Below are 16,542 nucleotides of genomic sequence, written 5' to 3'. Positions count from 1 at the left end.
CCACGACTGCAAAAAACAGACACATAGGCAGCTTTCATTCCTGCAATAAAACTTCACCATGAGAGGCCACAGTGACACCAGTGCAATGCAGATGTGTGTTTCATGAAGCAGACTCACCCCCCTCTGTCCCTGTCTTCTCTGCTGCTGATGGTGGACCGGTGACTACAGTTACCCCCGTCTGGCTGCACGGATACAGGCGCCGGGCAACAGCATCAGCAACAGCATCAACGCTGCCTCCATGACATCACCTTGGAGACGTCTTATTGGTCTGAGACACTGCCAGCATCCAGGCCTCCCAGCCAATGAGAGGGGAGAGGAAGGATGGGGGGGAGGGCTGTCAGCTCTTTGTGTCGTACCGCAGGGTGGGTGGTAAAAATCTCTGCTTTATTGTGTATGGTGCAGGAGTGTGTGTGTGTGTGTGTGTGTGTGTGTGTGTGTGTGAGAGAGAGAGAGAGAGAGAGAGAGAGAGAGTTTGTATGTATATTAACCGTGGGGGAGATTTGAGTGAAGGTAGGTAGTCTATGTGTGTGTGTGTGTCTGTGTGTCTGTATGTGTGTCTGTGTGTGTGTGTGTGTGTGTGTGTGTGTGTGCATCTCAGCGGGGGACCCAGCCAGGAAGCACGCAAGACACTAAATAATTTAGATCTTAAGTGTAAATATGAGAACAAGTGGGAAACCTTTTGCAGTGTGAAGCACATGCAGCTCATCACATGGAATATTTGTTCCGACTGTGAGGACAACTTGTACGTTTGCAACCCTCAGCTGTTCATATTTATCACTACAGATTATTATTATTATTATTATTATTATAAGTGAGCATTTTGTCATCAAATATACAGCTCAGGTTTACATTTTTTCAGCTATGATTTTGAATGTTGAATATTTGAAAAGCAGCAATAATCAATATTTTTGTGTTAACAATTGATCACATAACTACTTCACCAGACTCTGCAGGTCCACTGAGCTCTGCAGACTGTTTTACTGCTTTTTAGCTCATTGTTTTGGTTCCATGGTGCACAACTATACTAGTTCATTTCACTCTCACGGCTCTCATCAGCCATCAACACTCCAGAAACCCACCGCACAGCGCACAGCGCCAGACAGCAGATAGATCCAGGTTGAGACTAGCTGGTGTAATAAAGTGAAGCTTTCAGCTGTGAGAGTCGAGAGCTAAAAGACGGACAATACTGGACTTAATAATGCAATATTAGCATTAATGTTTAATCTGATTTTAAGAGGCGGGCCTATGAGCATGATTGCCGACATTACAAACGGTTTGGATGCCAAACCTGCTCCGATATTCAGCCGACACCAGTGTGATGTGGAAACTTGAGCTCACAAACACTGAGAATGGACTTTACAGTGAAGTCAGAGACGTCTTGTGTCATTTTAAGGATTTTAATGTGGTAAAAAAAACCCTGTCAGACACACATTCGAGACATTTTTAACTGGGATATGATTTATTCTGCAGCCAGATCGTCCCATGTGTGATCCAACATGCAGAGGTGGCCTTTTTCATTTTCAGCCCTGACTCCTGGAGAGTCTTCGCACCGTCCTGCTGTTGCTCGCAAAGTTTTTGCAGAAGTTGACGTCAGCAGCCTGTTCAGAGTTTTTAGTAATACTTTTCATTACTGTTGACAGTAAAACGCCACTGCTCATAATTATCACAATCCTTTTTTCTCAATAAATTACATCAAAATAATGTAAAATGATGAAATGGCAGGTAAGGACATGAAGAGGGCTGGAGGACGGAGGACAGACAGTGAGGACGGTGACGTATGTGTTGTTGCCGCCCTTTGATCTCGTATTCAGCTCACACAACTAACATGATGTCACCGCGCTGTTCACAAGACTGGAGGAGACGCATGAGGTCACATTAGGGTGTGTCCTCCTCTCCTCTCCTCTCCTCTCCTCTCCTCTCCTCTCCTCTCCTCCTCTCCTCTCCTCTCCTCTCCTCTCCTCTCCTCTCCCCTCCTCTCCTCTCCTCTCCTCTCCTCTCCTCTCCTCTCCTCTCCTCTCCTCTCCTCTCCTCTCCTCTCCTCTCCTCTCCTCTCCTCTCCTCCTCCTCTCCTCTCCTCTCCTCTCCTCCTCTCTTCACCAGCCACCACTGACAGTAAGCGCATGGGTGACATTAGACATCACACATCCTGGAAATGAGATCACTAGGGAGAGAGGAGGAGGAGGAGGAGGAGGAGGAGGAGGAGGAGGAGGAGGAGGAGGAGGAGGAGGAGGAGGAGGAGGAGGAGGAAATAAGATCAAACAGATTATTTCAGTGATGCTGGGAGAGGGAGATAAGAGGGAGGACCAGAGCAGAGGAAACAGAGGGAGCTTACTGGGAACACCCTTGGGAGCAGCTTGGATGAGTAAAAAACGAGCGCTCTGGGGACGGAGGACGAGGAATCACACGTTTTACAGAACATGAAAGTAGCTGAGTGTTGGGACGAGGGAGAGGAACAGACGAGCCTCGTCCCTCCATCTGGAGGGGAAGCATCTCAAATCTCTGCAGAGCCACAACACCGAGGAAAGACATAGACTTTGAAACACAGATATGAATAAACACAAGGAAACGGATGCAGATTAGCGGATGGCCGGTTAGATTATCTTCCTTTTAATCAATTTATAAAGTTTGATTTATAACAGAATCACTCACATCCTCAATTAAAAGATCCTTAAAGCAGTGAAGTGTTTGTTCTTCTGTGGTTTCCTGTTTTATTTTGAAAAGTTTTTTCATGTGTCATGTGTGTTTTTCAGTTCCTCCCTTTGTTTGACCTTCCCGCCCTTTTTTTCCGTGTCCACCTGTGTGTTGTCTGTAATCAGCACCTTTAGTCTGTGTGCTCCCTCATGTCCTCATCCGTCACCTCAGCCTCTCCCCGTGGTGTGTTCCTGGTTTCTGTCCCTCGGGTTTTTACTGAGTCCTGCTTTGTTATTTTGGTGTTTTGCACTTCTTGTTTATTTGGGGGGGATTCTTGGATTTTAGATTATTTCAGCTTTTGTTAATAGAGCTCACCTTTTGTTTCTTAATCCTGCCTGCCTCCTGGGTGCTTTTGCATTTGGGTCTTCACCTTTTTACCACAAAACATAACATGAAGTACACACACACACACACACACACACACACACACTCCACTCTCCTGCACTGCAAGCCCTCGTGGCCTGTAAAACATAAACAGTTACAGTAGCTTAGCGGCAGTCCTGATCTCGAGGCTGACATCATCTCTCAGTGTCTCAGGATGAGATCATACCTTCTCACTGGGCTTACTCACTCTTCTCAAAGTGTGTGTGTGTGTGTGTGTGTGTGTGTGTGTGAATGCATTTTCTGAATTAGAGTGGACGTGCTCAGTGTGTGTGTGTGTGTGTGTGTGTGTGCAGGTGTCACTGCAGGACAATTGGATTAGAGGTAAAATACTCTGCAGAGTGATCTAATCGAAGTTGAAGGGCTTTTACCAGCATTGATATTGACAGCGAGGCTTCGCACTGGTATCGAGGGGGAAACAAAGCAGGAACACACACCCTGCATGATGTAGCCTGCATTAATGCTACATCGAACGCAACCATGGCAGAGCCCACGCAGAGTTAACAGTTTGATCCTGATCCACAAAAACACAACGGCTCCCACAATAGATTTATTTTCCCCACTGAGATAATGTAAAGTTGTCTTGACCTCCTTTTTACTGTGCAGACTTCTTCTTCTTCTTCTTCTTCTTCATGTTACTCTCGTCAAAGGACAGCCTGTCTGCAACAGTCTGTTACCATGGGAACGAGGAACTGAAAAGTACAGCGAGAGAGAAATCAGCGAAAGCCAGGAAAAGTGTGTGTTCACATTAGTGTGTACGTGCACAGTCTGAAGCATTTTTAAAATTTGACTACGTTTATCTACACGTCCATGAAGGCAGGCGGCTCACAGTCGTTGCTGTCGTCTTTCTGCAGGAATATGATGTAAATGTATATTTTACCACTTCATGCTTGGAGGGGAGGTGTGGAAGGGGAGGCTGTTGCAGTTATAACTAATTATATCAAGATATTCAGATGCATGCAGACATTTTGTAGCTTATTGCTTGTAAGATTTCACATCATCTAAACCGTCAGTGTGTCCTGTAACTCACTGTCGCACACTTAACACACAACACCAGCACTTTTTATTGTCATCAAACGATGGCTTGATGCATTAGTTACTAGGTTTAGTGATTCAGACCATTGACTATATAAAACACTGATGGCTGCATTCTTTCTTACGGCCAGCAGGGGGCGACTACCAAGTGTCGTCACGTGTGCACATGTGCAGTTACAGACTCGTGTGTTATTCTTTATTTTTCTGTCAGTAACTTTTTATCTTTCCTTTTTTACTGAATGTCTCTTTAAACTAATTGTCCTTTTATCTGTAACTTTACTGGAATACAGTAACTTTTTTTGTTTTTGTAAATGTATTCGGTTACTCCCCACGCCTGGCGACTACACTGGTTGCAAAAAGAAGTCAGATTATATGTAAGCTTATGAGAAAATGACCCCACTTCTCACTTGATTAATACCTCGGTAAACAGTTTCCTAATGAGTTTATAGTCTCAATCGCTAGTTTTTAGTCTCCTTCAACACAGCATGATGTTGTATTAGTACATTATGGTCCCATTCAGAGTAAATTAGATGATAAAGGATATGCTTTGGGGGGCGTGGCTCCCTTGTGATTGACAAGTACCTACGTCTGCGTGTCCTCGGGCTCCCAGCTCCACCCTCCTGTCTAAATATGGTCATTTCTGGCTCTAAAAAAACAAGATGGCGACGGCTGTAATGCCAAACTTGAGGCTTCAAACAGTCGTCCACAAACCAGTGGGTGACGTCATCGTGGGTTTACAGTTGGTTCAGACCACTGATGGTGCCCACGTGTTGGAAAACACAGCGACAGCGCTCTCTTGGATCCCCCATGGGAGATAAAACATGATAGAGTGCCGTCTATTCATCCCTAGTCTGACACTGGGTCAGACAAATAAGTTATAACTGACTAACAGCACCCAAATGGAGACGCATTAGTCTGCATTTTAGTCCAAAGAATCCAAAATCCTAAAAGAAGATAAGCAAACAGACGGGGAACACAAAGGCTGGCAAATGAAGGGAATCCAGACAACGGTAACACAAAAACAGAGAACAAACCATGAATCTAAGGTGAACACGGGGAGCACATGAGGACCGGGGGAAAGACACAGGAACAGGATGAGAGGAGCTGATGTGAGCGAGGCGGAGAAACACCAGAAACAGGGAAGCGGCTGGAAAACACTGGCTGGAGGGAAAGACTGATGAGGGAGATGCAGTGCAGGTGTGCAGGGTCAGGTAATTAATCTGATCGAACACAGGTGTGGAGGGAAGATCAGGCTGCCGAGGAGCACAGGAAGACAGAACACTGGAGAAGTGTTGGACCGTGACAGGATGTTCCTGAAGCCTCCGTCATGCAAGAGAGATATCAGAAGGGTTCTCCTTCAAGGTCCAAACCCGACCCGGCAGCACAGAACACACACACCCTATAAACACTTTTATTGGTCTACTGTAAAAGGCAGGTCAGTCTCACTCTCAACCTTTTAAGACTTTTTCCAAGAAACAAAGCCTCCAAATGGAGCGACATAAGTCAGAGCCAAACAACCTTTTACTGTGGTCGAGCATGAGCTGCTCTAACTTGTATCTGATTACACCGTCCCTGCAGCTGAGGGTATTTATAAAAAACTATGAAGACACTGTGAGGAAGTGTGTATGAAGACACTGTGAGGAAGTGTGTACGAAGACAGTACCTGTCATGTGGGCAGCGATTAAACAAGAGAACTGAACATGGGCACCCTGCGAGCTCTGTGGGGAATCCACGTCACACGCTGTCTGATGTCTGACAGGAGAAAACGGCAGCGTTTCTCTTTTTTCTGCTCAGTTTCTAGTGTTGGTGCCATCTTCAGGCCCGTCACAGTCATGCTGCTGTAGGTGGAGTGCTGCACACAGAAGACTCACACCAATTGGACCTTTGATGATGACTTCCTGCACGGTTTGAATATATCAGATTTCATTTGTCTACCCGTCGCTCTCCATAATCCTTCTGGTGCCGAGGGCAGTGGAGGTCAACACTGAGGTGCTCCAGGTATATTTTCCAGTGTGTGTGTGTGTGTGTGTGTGTGTGTGTGTGTGTGTGTGTGTGTGTGTGTGTGTGTGTGTGTGTGCAGCAGGGGTCAGAGGGTGATGGGTCAGTACGACAGTTATGAGTCTCCTGTGTGATGGACGTGATGCGTGGGTCAAGGAGGATGACGCATTCCTCAAAGACAATGTTGATTTAATGTTTTTTCCGTGAGCGTGGAGACCTGCTGTGTGTTCAGACCTGCTGTGTGTTCAGACTGCTTGTTGTGAAGTGGAGACGACAGACGAGTTGTTTCATGGAGCACAATAAACATCTACCTGCAGCTCTCAGCGGAGCCTGACTAATGCCACTGCTGCGTCCGCAAATTAGTATCTGTCACGTGGAGAGGAAGAAGAGACGGGCTGATGTCACAGTGACTGAGTGTGTAACTGTCCATCTGTGGGTGCACTAATAGATCTCAATCACATCTCATCGTTGGGGTGATTACTGTTTTTATCAGAAATGAAAGCAGTAAATTAAACGTAGTCTCATAAATACAGTACATCTCTTAGCATTTGTTTTTTTTTATTTTGTTACGTGAATAAATGTATTATCTTTTCAAATTGTGTGCAACAACAAGTCTCTTTGCAGAGACAGTCAGTTAAATTGTTTTTTATTCCACTTTTTGTCGATGTATAGACATGGGTATAAATATCAGATAAACATCTTGCTGCTGCCTGAGCTTGTTCTGGTTCCTCCAGTGTTTCTGAACGTGTATTACTGATCCGGTATAATGGCTGCGGCGCTCTGTCACCCTCTGCTGCCTGTAACAATGGATGACTCCATCTTCCACTCTCCACAGCTGACTTCATCACGCTCTGAACTTCCCCACTGCAGTTACAGCATCGACTGCAGGAACATGTTTCCTGATGTGATGATGATTTCCCACCACTGGTATCATTAATGATGAAACTGGACATTTAAACAAGGAATGTGACCCTCGACTGTTGAAATCTAACTGTTGACGCTGCGGTGGTGCAGCGATGTGTTGCAGTGGGTAGACTTTTATAGCTATCGACAAAACAAAATGTCCCACATGATTATGATGACCTAACAACATCTATCTGTTGGTTAAAGGAGTTTAATGTTTAATGCTGATTCTCCTTAAATCCACTTCAAACAGGTTGTGTTTAAAACAACATTATGGAAGCGGTGGTGAGACTGCCTCTCGCCGTCACTTTCATTTCAGCTGTTTATCTGGATATTTTTGGTTCCTGCGTGTTATAAAAGTAGTCTGGGAGGTGGAACTAATAACCACTCTGCTTCTGGTCTGCTGGAGTAAATTAAACACATTTCATTTGTTGTCTTCTTTATGATTTTTCCCTCTTTAACACAGATCTCACAGGTTAGTTTAGATGCATTAAACCCGGTCTCTTAACCCTGACCTCGGGCCTCTCCTTGGAGGGTGCTTCACGTGGTATTTTTCTGATTGTCACACATGTGGACAGCTGTACATTTATACAAACATACCTTTATTATGATTTTATAACTTATGATTAAAAACAAGCAAATGCAACAACACCAGAACTCGTAAGCAGCTAGAAGGCCAGCTGAGCGTCCGTCTTGCAGCTTTCTATTTCACAAAGCTGTCGCTGTCTCTTTCTCCTCTTCACTTCCTCTGTCAACGCCTCTTCACCTCTGTCACGATGCCTGTAGAGTCTGATGCTCACTAACCCAGCTCTGGTTCTGGACTGAAGGTGTAGGCCCCAAACAATCCCCTGGTGCTCTGAGCTCCCAGGTCGTTACGGACAGAATCAGCTGGATGGACGTCTAACTGAGCTAACTAGCTTCTGGCAGCTACAGCTGTCAATCAGGAAACTTGAGGCGGAGCAGCCAGAGGGCGTCAGACTACCATGCAAATAGCTGCTGTTATTATAAGGCAACAATAATGACATCATGTTTCTTTAAATGCAGGAGCCGTCTCTGACTAATACATGCTCTCCTTGTGCAGTTTGTTACAAATACAAATCAAATTATCTTAAATATTCAGCCTCCTCCGAGTGCTGCGGATGACCCTGAAAGGAAATGTAAAACTAATTGAGGCATCGACTTGCCAATCAAATCCAAACTTGACTTGTTAAATTAAATCAAACTAAGTGCTTTTCCACTCTGGTGTGCCCACAAGTTGTCTCCACATGAAAACATCGAGGGGCCTCTTGCTTTGCAGACATGTTTTCAATTTAAAGTAGTCGTGGGCTGCACAGTGTGCTGGAGTGCTGACCCACTTACCTTGCATTGCACCATCATCACATCCATATGGATACCACATGGATTCAGGCTCTCTGATGTGTCCACACATACATCAACATATCATGCTCTTTACTGCCAGAGGAGAAGACCTGGGCCGATCTATTTATATCCAGAACCACATGATGTATTCTGCTCAGAGTTTAAATATTCCCGCAGGCGAAGCATTTTTTTTTGAAAGAGAAACACATGTTTCATTTTTGCATGAGCTTGAGTCCAAACAAGCAAAAAATATATATATAAAATTCACACAACAGTGTTAAAGGTCTAGTCTGTAGGATTTAGAGTGGTGAAGTGGCCGATTGTAACCAACTGAACACCCCTCCTCTATCCCATGCGAAAGGCCCTCTCTTCAGTGGAAGTGGCTCGCTTCGAAAACAGTTATGAATCCTGCAGACTGGACCTTTTTAGGATTAACTCTCAAACCACATTACGTCTCCGGCTGCCTTCTTTCACCTGCCGCTGAAGAGCCGGTCCGTCTCCTCTGCACAGGTTCAACAGCCGTCAGCAGCACACGACCTCTCACCGGCTCCCACCTGTCATCAGCTGTGTTTAACAAAAAAACAAAGCTGTGACCTAAGACCCCAGAAAGAGCGACAGGCTTTGAAGACAATTTGACATAATGACCAAAACGGTGTAATTACAACGTAACGTAATGAAAAGGGCCCAAAATGACTTTTTCCTATGAGCTTACATTGTGGAAGATGTGGCTGTAAACTCCCCGCGAAGAAACTTGTTTCACATTTAGACTTTGATCCGCTGGGACGTCTAGAAGAGCTGTACGATGACAACGTTTATCCTAATGCGAGTTAGCCGGGGACTAAACTGGAAGTTAGCTAGCTGGACAGGTGGAAGTCTGGAGCGTGCGTGCTGAAGATCCGGGTAATGTTATACATGACGTCGAATGATTTTGGCGCCATGCACAGGTCAGCAGCTTGTACCGGGGTTGGGCTGATGGACGATGCCATCGAATAGTGATGCTAACACAATGTAATGCTATGTTCACAAGCTGGTTGCTAAATGTGTTTGTCAGCTGTTTAGTGCTGTTTAGTATACAGTGTGTTAATCACAGCTTTAAACTAAAACAGAAGGAGCTGCACGCTGGAAACCATGCAGAACCACAACAATTAAGATGGGCCATTAAAAACAAAAACAATGAGCTGAAAGACACTAAAACCTTCTGTAGCGGAGAGGAACTTCAGAGTCGGATGATAATAAAGTAGTTTTGTGACCCGTAACACATTATTCACAGCAGCTTCATCCATTGTTGGTCTAATAATCCTGACCTGAGCAGCTTTAATCCAATAAAGTAACACACTATTTAATAACCATCCCCTAACTAACTGTTATTTTAGTGTTTTTTATCTGTTGTTTTGGGATAACTACACATGTATTGTAGGCTAATCAATGAGGCTAATCAGTCAGGAGGTGAACGAGCCTCCTTCAGTGCGTCGCCACAGGTTTGTGATGTGTTTTTAAAAGATGCAAAGCGAGCAGATCGGTGAAAAGGCTCACAGACGGACACCTCCCCACCTTATCTTTGTTCTCCGCTCTTCAAAACCAAAAGACAACTCAACAGGAAGAGTGACCTCCGAGCAGCAGGGGGCGAGACAGGAAGACAAAAAGACAGAAGGAAAGACAAAAAGACGGAGAATGAAAGGCATAATGGTTCAGGGACAGAGACAGAGAAACAGACTGAGCAAACACTCAGAGACAGAAAGAGAAACAGAGGTGATATAAGTGATATTAAATCCTCCACACACACACACACACACACACACACACACACACACACACACACACACACACACACACACACACACACACACACACACCAAACCGGCCTGTCAACTTGTTTCCCTCCCACCTGTTTAATAAACGACTCCGACTTCCCCCGACTGTAACAAAGGCATATTTCAAGTCAGCGTCCACAATTAGAAACAGATCCAGGTGGTGACCCGCTGAACAAACAAAGAGTCGGGGTCACGCAGGCTTGACCTTTGACCCTTCTGGCAAATAGGTTTAACATTTTCTCCAGGGGACGCACCAGGTCTGTTCTTCCTGAGAGCGAGCATGTGTTCTGGGGAGCTGCCGTCGAGGCTCATTTAACTAAATTTACCCTCCATTTACAGCTACCGTTCACCTCTCGCCTCGAGGCTGCGAGGGAACACTGCTGCTGGACCTCGGCTGTGACCTCGGAGGAGTTTCTGAACATTAACAGTCAACTGAGGAGACATTCGGGGATTTGGGCTCACTATAAAAAAGTCAGCGGGTATATCTTGTGTGAGGACTCACTGTTATAAGATATATTACAGCTGCATGAATCCATATCTGTATATCCAACAGCTACACGAACATGAGGTGTGCAGGGATGAACCCACAGAGAGTTTTCACCTCCTCACGGAGATGTTAAGCATCTTTCTGCTCAGTGATTTGGTTTCAGCCATCATCAGTGTTATTTCCAGCAGCAGCAGCAGCAGAGAGCTGTTTTGTTTAGACGGCAGACAAAGTTAGCGACTAGCTTGTGAACGTAGTGGAGTCAGAAACAAAGTTAAAAGGGAAGTAAATACTGGGCTTAAAGACGGACCGGACTAATGCTGCTGGCTCTGTGTCCACTGGATGTGTAATAAGCAACAGTTTGCTAATGAGGCATTTTCACTGTAGTTTACATTTATTATAATTCACTTCTGTGTTTAACTTGATTGCTCATCTTATTATTAGCATTAGCCTGAACTCGTTTTCTTACTGGGATTGATCTGCTGTGTGTAGGTAGCATGAGCGCACACTGAGACTCCTGCAGTGAACCACAAACTCTGTTCCCAGTCCGCTGTATAACGTCCCTGTAATCTCCATTAAAATACATCAATACATTTTGTCTCTCAAGGTAGAAATTGGCTGTATTGCAACATGACTACCATCGTCACAGCGTGGTTCGCTAACCAGAAGTTAGCTTAATGATTACTGCTGTGTGTTTTGGTGCTTTGGAGAGTAAATGGGTGGTCGAAGGGCAAAACTGTTGGTTTGTGCCTCGTTCATCACACAACTCCTGAATCCTCTCCTGCGGCACACGAGAGGCTACAGTAACTATTTTTTGAATGATTTAAACTTAAATCTTTTAAACAATCTGACGTGGCTCAGGCACACATGTTTTCAAACAGGAATAAACTATGTCAGTGCTGCGTTAGCAACTTGTTGCAGCGCCCCCAGGTGGTCAAGAAAAACATATGTAGGTTTAAGAAAGACAGTAGATTAGATCAGACTCCGGCTGCTGAGTGATGACACGCCACACACTTGTAGCAATAAATCAGAGACCGCAAAGACGGCAGAAATAAACTTATAATACTTTACTGATTTAGTTAAGTTAAAAACTAAATTTGAGTATTAATGTAAAAACAGCACGAGGAGAGAGAAGAACAAAAGAAACCAAACAGTTTCCCTCTGTGTCTGTTTCTGCTCTTATACTCATCATGTCTGTCCTAAAACATATTGTGTTCTCAGTGGTCCAGAAGTGAATGCTGAGAATTTTGGATCTACAATAACGGTCTAAACACTTCCAGCGTCTGGGCTCCTTTTCAATTATCTGCCAACCGAGTAAACTTCAACCTCAGACATTCCTCCGCTCCGTCAGTCAGTCAGGGGTCTGGATTTTATTCTCGCATATAATTACATTTCCATCAATTAACCAATTCTGTAAAAAAAAATAAAATCCATACCTCATTTGCCAAAATCCACTCGCGCTGCTTTTCTTGCACGGAGTGAAATATTTCATTTCAGATTTGACATGTGGTTTGAATTCATCACACTTCTGTCGCTGCTGGCTAAACTACAGCATCCAGCTACAGAAACATACATGTATCAGACTTTTCTTTCATGATGTTGAAGTCTGTCCAACCTGATTTTCTGCCGCTCGACGATAAATCTACTGAATTTGGCCTCTGTGAGAAAAACACACACGCAGCACCGAAGCCAAACAGTCGACAAACGTGTGCTTTATGGCTTCATATTGTCACGTGTGGCCGACCCTCAGCCAAACCTACCTACAGTTGTTAGCATCCTTTGAAAGAAAAGGTTTCTTCTGGACAGTAATGATATTTTATGGAGACAGTAAAAACAATTAGCCGTGTCACTGATAACAGAAGCGTGCTGAGGATCATGAGCGGTTATTTCACAGAGGAACTGGGCATCTGAACACACCGCTCTGCGATTAGTTCAGCTCATTCACGGCGGCCGAACACAGATGTGTGCTTGTGGAAAAGTGAATCCCCCCCCTCTGATCCCGGGGGCCCGTCAGCTGACCACCACACGCTCGTAAACCGAGGCCAGACCTCTGCCACGCCTTTGATCACCTTACACCTTGAAGAAGTGCTTCACATTTATCACCGCTTTAAAGGGGCACTCAGAGATCTGATGATCCGCTGCATTCCTCACGTGTTGCATCAGTGTTTTCTTAGAAGAAGTTCATATTTCTTAGTTTTCCTTTGCCAACACAAAAGCTCTGACCTACAAACAAGTATTGACTTTGGAAGCTCATCTGCTGTTTGGTAGAGGCCTACAGAAAATGCATATGCAAAATAAACCCAGTTCTGACCGCTAGATGAATGGCTGACCGAGCTGACCAGCTAACGGCAGCTACAGTTAGCAGCAGTTAGCAGTTACCGGCTTTATGATTAGCACCACGAGCTGTTTATCACAATGAACCGACTCCTAATATTGGCATTACAGCTGTGGTGGGAAGCAAATTAATTTCTATTTTTGTTGATTTGCTGGTAATGTGGTTAAACGTTGTGCTGAATATGGATTGAATCCTGATCAATGATTGTGTGTGAAGCTTGTTCTGTCCACAAATTTGACAAAATATCAGTAATTTGTTGAATTACATCTGTGTTTGAAGATTTACCATCATCAAGTGAACAACATTCATCATGAAACCTTTAAAAAGTATGACCCCACTTTGACTTTTCTCAGAAAACCCCCCAATGTGTCAGATCTTACCTTTACGGGCCCCGGCTGGTGTTTCCCCAGCGGTACCGTTTAGACGCAGGAAGTGATGGAGGCCTTCCTCCATCCTGGGCCCTCGTTTCTTGTCTCTTGCTCCTCTGCTTTAAATCACAGCAGCAGGACCTGCAGGGGGCAGAGGGGAACATAAAACACTGCAGCTCTGACGTGTGTGAAGCACCGTCAGGCTGCTGGGAGCTGAGACAGGACAGATACAGATGAATGAATACATGAGGGATGGATGGATTGATACCCTGAACTAATGTCCACCCGCTCTGACTCGGGCACGTGCAGGAGGAAAAGGGCAAACGTGAGGAGGCCTGTTTACTGATCCCCCCTTCAAATAGTGTCTCAGCTACACTTCTTAAGTTACAACAAAGCTTTTTAAATGTAGGAAGTCCTGATATTATTTTAATCTGAGGCTCAGTCGTGCACATATCTTAATCAGGAGCCAGATTTGAGCACACAACAAGTGTCAGAAATGTCTTTAGACATCACTTAAAACGTTTGTGATCATTTATCTGATATAATCTATAATCGCTCTGATAGGCCGTCCCATCTGGTTGTCCGTGGAGCACGAGAAAAACATTAGGGACGTTACTGGCAAGTGCTGTTCGACCCACGTCTGGTTTGAATCACCTTCAGAAACACAGCACCGCTTCCTCCCCTGAACTTCTCCTCCGAGGCTTCCTCATATCTGCCTCGCTGCTTTTTGTTTTTAAAGGCCGATAATTTCATTTTCAAATCGCTGCTTCCTTTCAGCAGGCAGTTAAATGTGTCAGGACAGAGACGGCAATCAGTTAGGACGGGAGCAGCACTGCAGACGTGTGTGTGTGTGTGTGTGTGTGTGAGTGTGCATGAGGCGTTACAGTAAACTTCAGACAGACTGATAAGCGTACTGACATTTTAACACCACTGACAGTTTTATTTGGATTTAGTCCAACGTTAAGGCGACTGCAGCACAGACGAGTTGAACAAGAAGAGCAACTGACCTAAACCAGCGTTCAGACGATCAAGATACGAGTGTAAAGGTGAGTGACCGCTTATGCCTCTTAGTGTTTTCCCTTTTCTTCAGTGTATTTTTTAGGTTCTTGAAAGTCAAAAAGCCCAAAGTCCACGCCGACGGGAGCTCCTCTCTCCTTCTCCTGGAGTGCCTGAAACACCTCGTCAGTTTCAGTGCCTCAACCGGTCGAGGCAGATGTGCCACACACCATTGAGTCCGGTTCTGCTCGAGGTGCTCGCTCATGGAGGAAATGTTGAATCTCTGTAAATAAATGAAAGGAGTTTGGTTTGGACCTGCTCAGTTTGGAAAGTGTCATGAGATGACTCTGGAGTGGATCGGCTCGATACAAATAAAGATTGATTGATTTAATTCTGTGACTTCTTGACGTCACACTGTGATGGTGTGAAAACACGGCAGTGCAGGCTCAGGCATGAGTGAGCTGACCAATGAGAGCAGACTATGTATTCGGGGCCCTTAAGAAACAGGAGCCAGGGTCTTTTATTGAATCTACCATGTGTTATGAGATTAATGAGTTTTATTCTGATGGAAATGTTGGCGAGTTCACCACTTTGGTCCAGACTCACATGTCAACAACTGTCTGATGGATTGCTCACATGGTCCCCAGAGATCCAGGTAACTCATGGGCTCCTTTCACCTTGTCTCATTTCTGAATAGGAGACTAGTGTTACCGTCCTGTCTGTATGTTCCTTCACTGACAGCAGGAACAGAGAGGTGGTTGCAGTCAGCTGAAGGTGTTGTTGAAAAGTGAGACTGATGCTGAGCCGTCCCTCAGTTTCCTGAATGTTTTAACGGTCTCCGCTGGCTGTGGAGCTCGGAGGAGAAAACACGAGGTGCCCATGCTAACGTCTCACAGTTCTTGCTGTGCCACGGTGCCTCTTCATGCAGGACTATACATCCAGTGTCCAGATGTCAAACAGTACATGCAGACATCAGTTCACACTGTCATTGTGAGCATGTTAGCATGCTGATGTTAGTATTTAGTTCAAAGCACTGCTGTTTCCATATACAATCTCCCCGAGCCTCTGTAGCATGCCAGCAGACTCTCCATCTTCAGTTACATTAGAGTTACAGTTACTGTGATCTCACCGTGCACAATGTGCTTTAAAGATTAGCTCCCTCCAAACGCTCAATCAAAACGGCTTTGAAGCAGGAAGTCAGCAGGGGCATGTCGTGCAGCCTCAGAGGAGCATAAATTATCAATCATATTGCTTCAGAGTGCTTCTGCAAGTTACAGCGTCTCATGTTCAGACGTCCGTCTCACGTAATGGAAGAGCGAGGTCCATATTAGCCTTTCAGAAACTTCAGTTTATTTGTGTTTTCTGGGTTTTTGTGATGTTGCACTGCAGCTCTTTCATCAGCCCCGTCCTCCGTCCCCCGTCCTCCGTCCCCCGTCCTCCGTCCCTGTCCCAGGGTTTTCCACTCATTACCCCTCACCTGTGTTTCTCCACCTGCACCTCATCCCCTCATTAGTTTGCATTAAGTCCAGTCTTTGGTTCAGTCTTTGTCGAGTCATCTGTTGTGTTTCCCTGATGTTCCCCGTGTGTCATGATCCTGAATCAGACTTCATCCATTGAGCATACCGCCTGCCACCTCCTGACTTTTGTCTCCGCCGTGTCTGTTCTCATCGTGACAGAACCAGACTGCAGCTGTCTGGATATAAAAGACTGAACTAGGTTGTGAACCAAGACGTTTCATCAGGTACCTGTATGAGGATGGAAAACCCACGTTGTTGCCTTATCTACAGTGAACAAATGAATTCTGTCATTTGATTTTTAACACATTTAACAAGTTCAATCAAGAGTAGCGGTCATACTCCGATCCATACGTTTTGTATGCATGTGTGCACAACTAGTGATACACCTCTGGATCTGGTCTGAATCCAGCCTTTAAGACAACGCTGCTATTCTCAGATCCTAAACAAGTGACTTACTGAAGACTTCTTCGAGTTTTCCCCCTCACAGCAAATATCAAGTGACCACTGCCCCCAAAACAGGAATATGGCTGTTTTTCAAACTGTCACCATGGCAGCTCAGAGGAAGTGCGCAGTGATTAGTGTGTGCTGTAAGCGGTGGGGTACTTTACTGGGGAGAGGCTCCGGGAGGACGGTGTGAAGTGTGTGTGTGCGTGTGTGTGTGTGT

Source organism: Pagrus major, chromosome 22 (genome assembly GCF_040436345.1).
Source record: "Pagrus major chromosome 22, Pma_NU_1.0".
Taxonomy (NCBI): Eukaryota; Metazoa; Chordata; class Actinopteri; order Spariformes; family Sparidae; genus Pagrus; species Pagrus major.
This window is presented reverse-complemented; position numbering follows the sequence as displayed.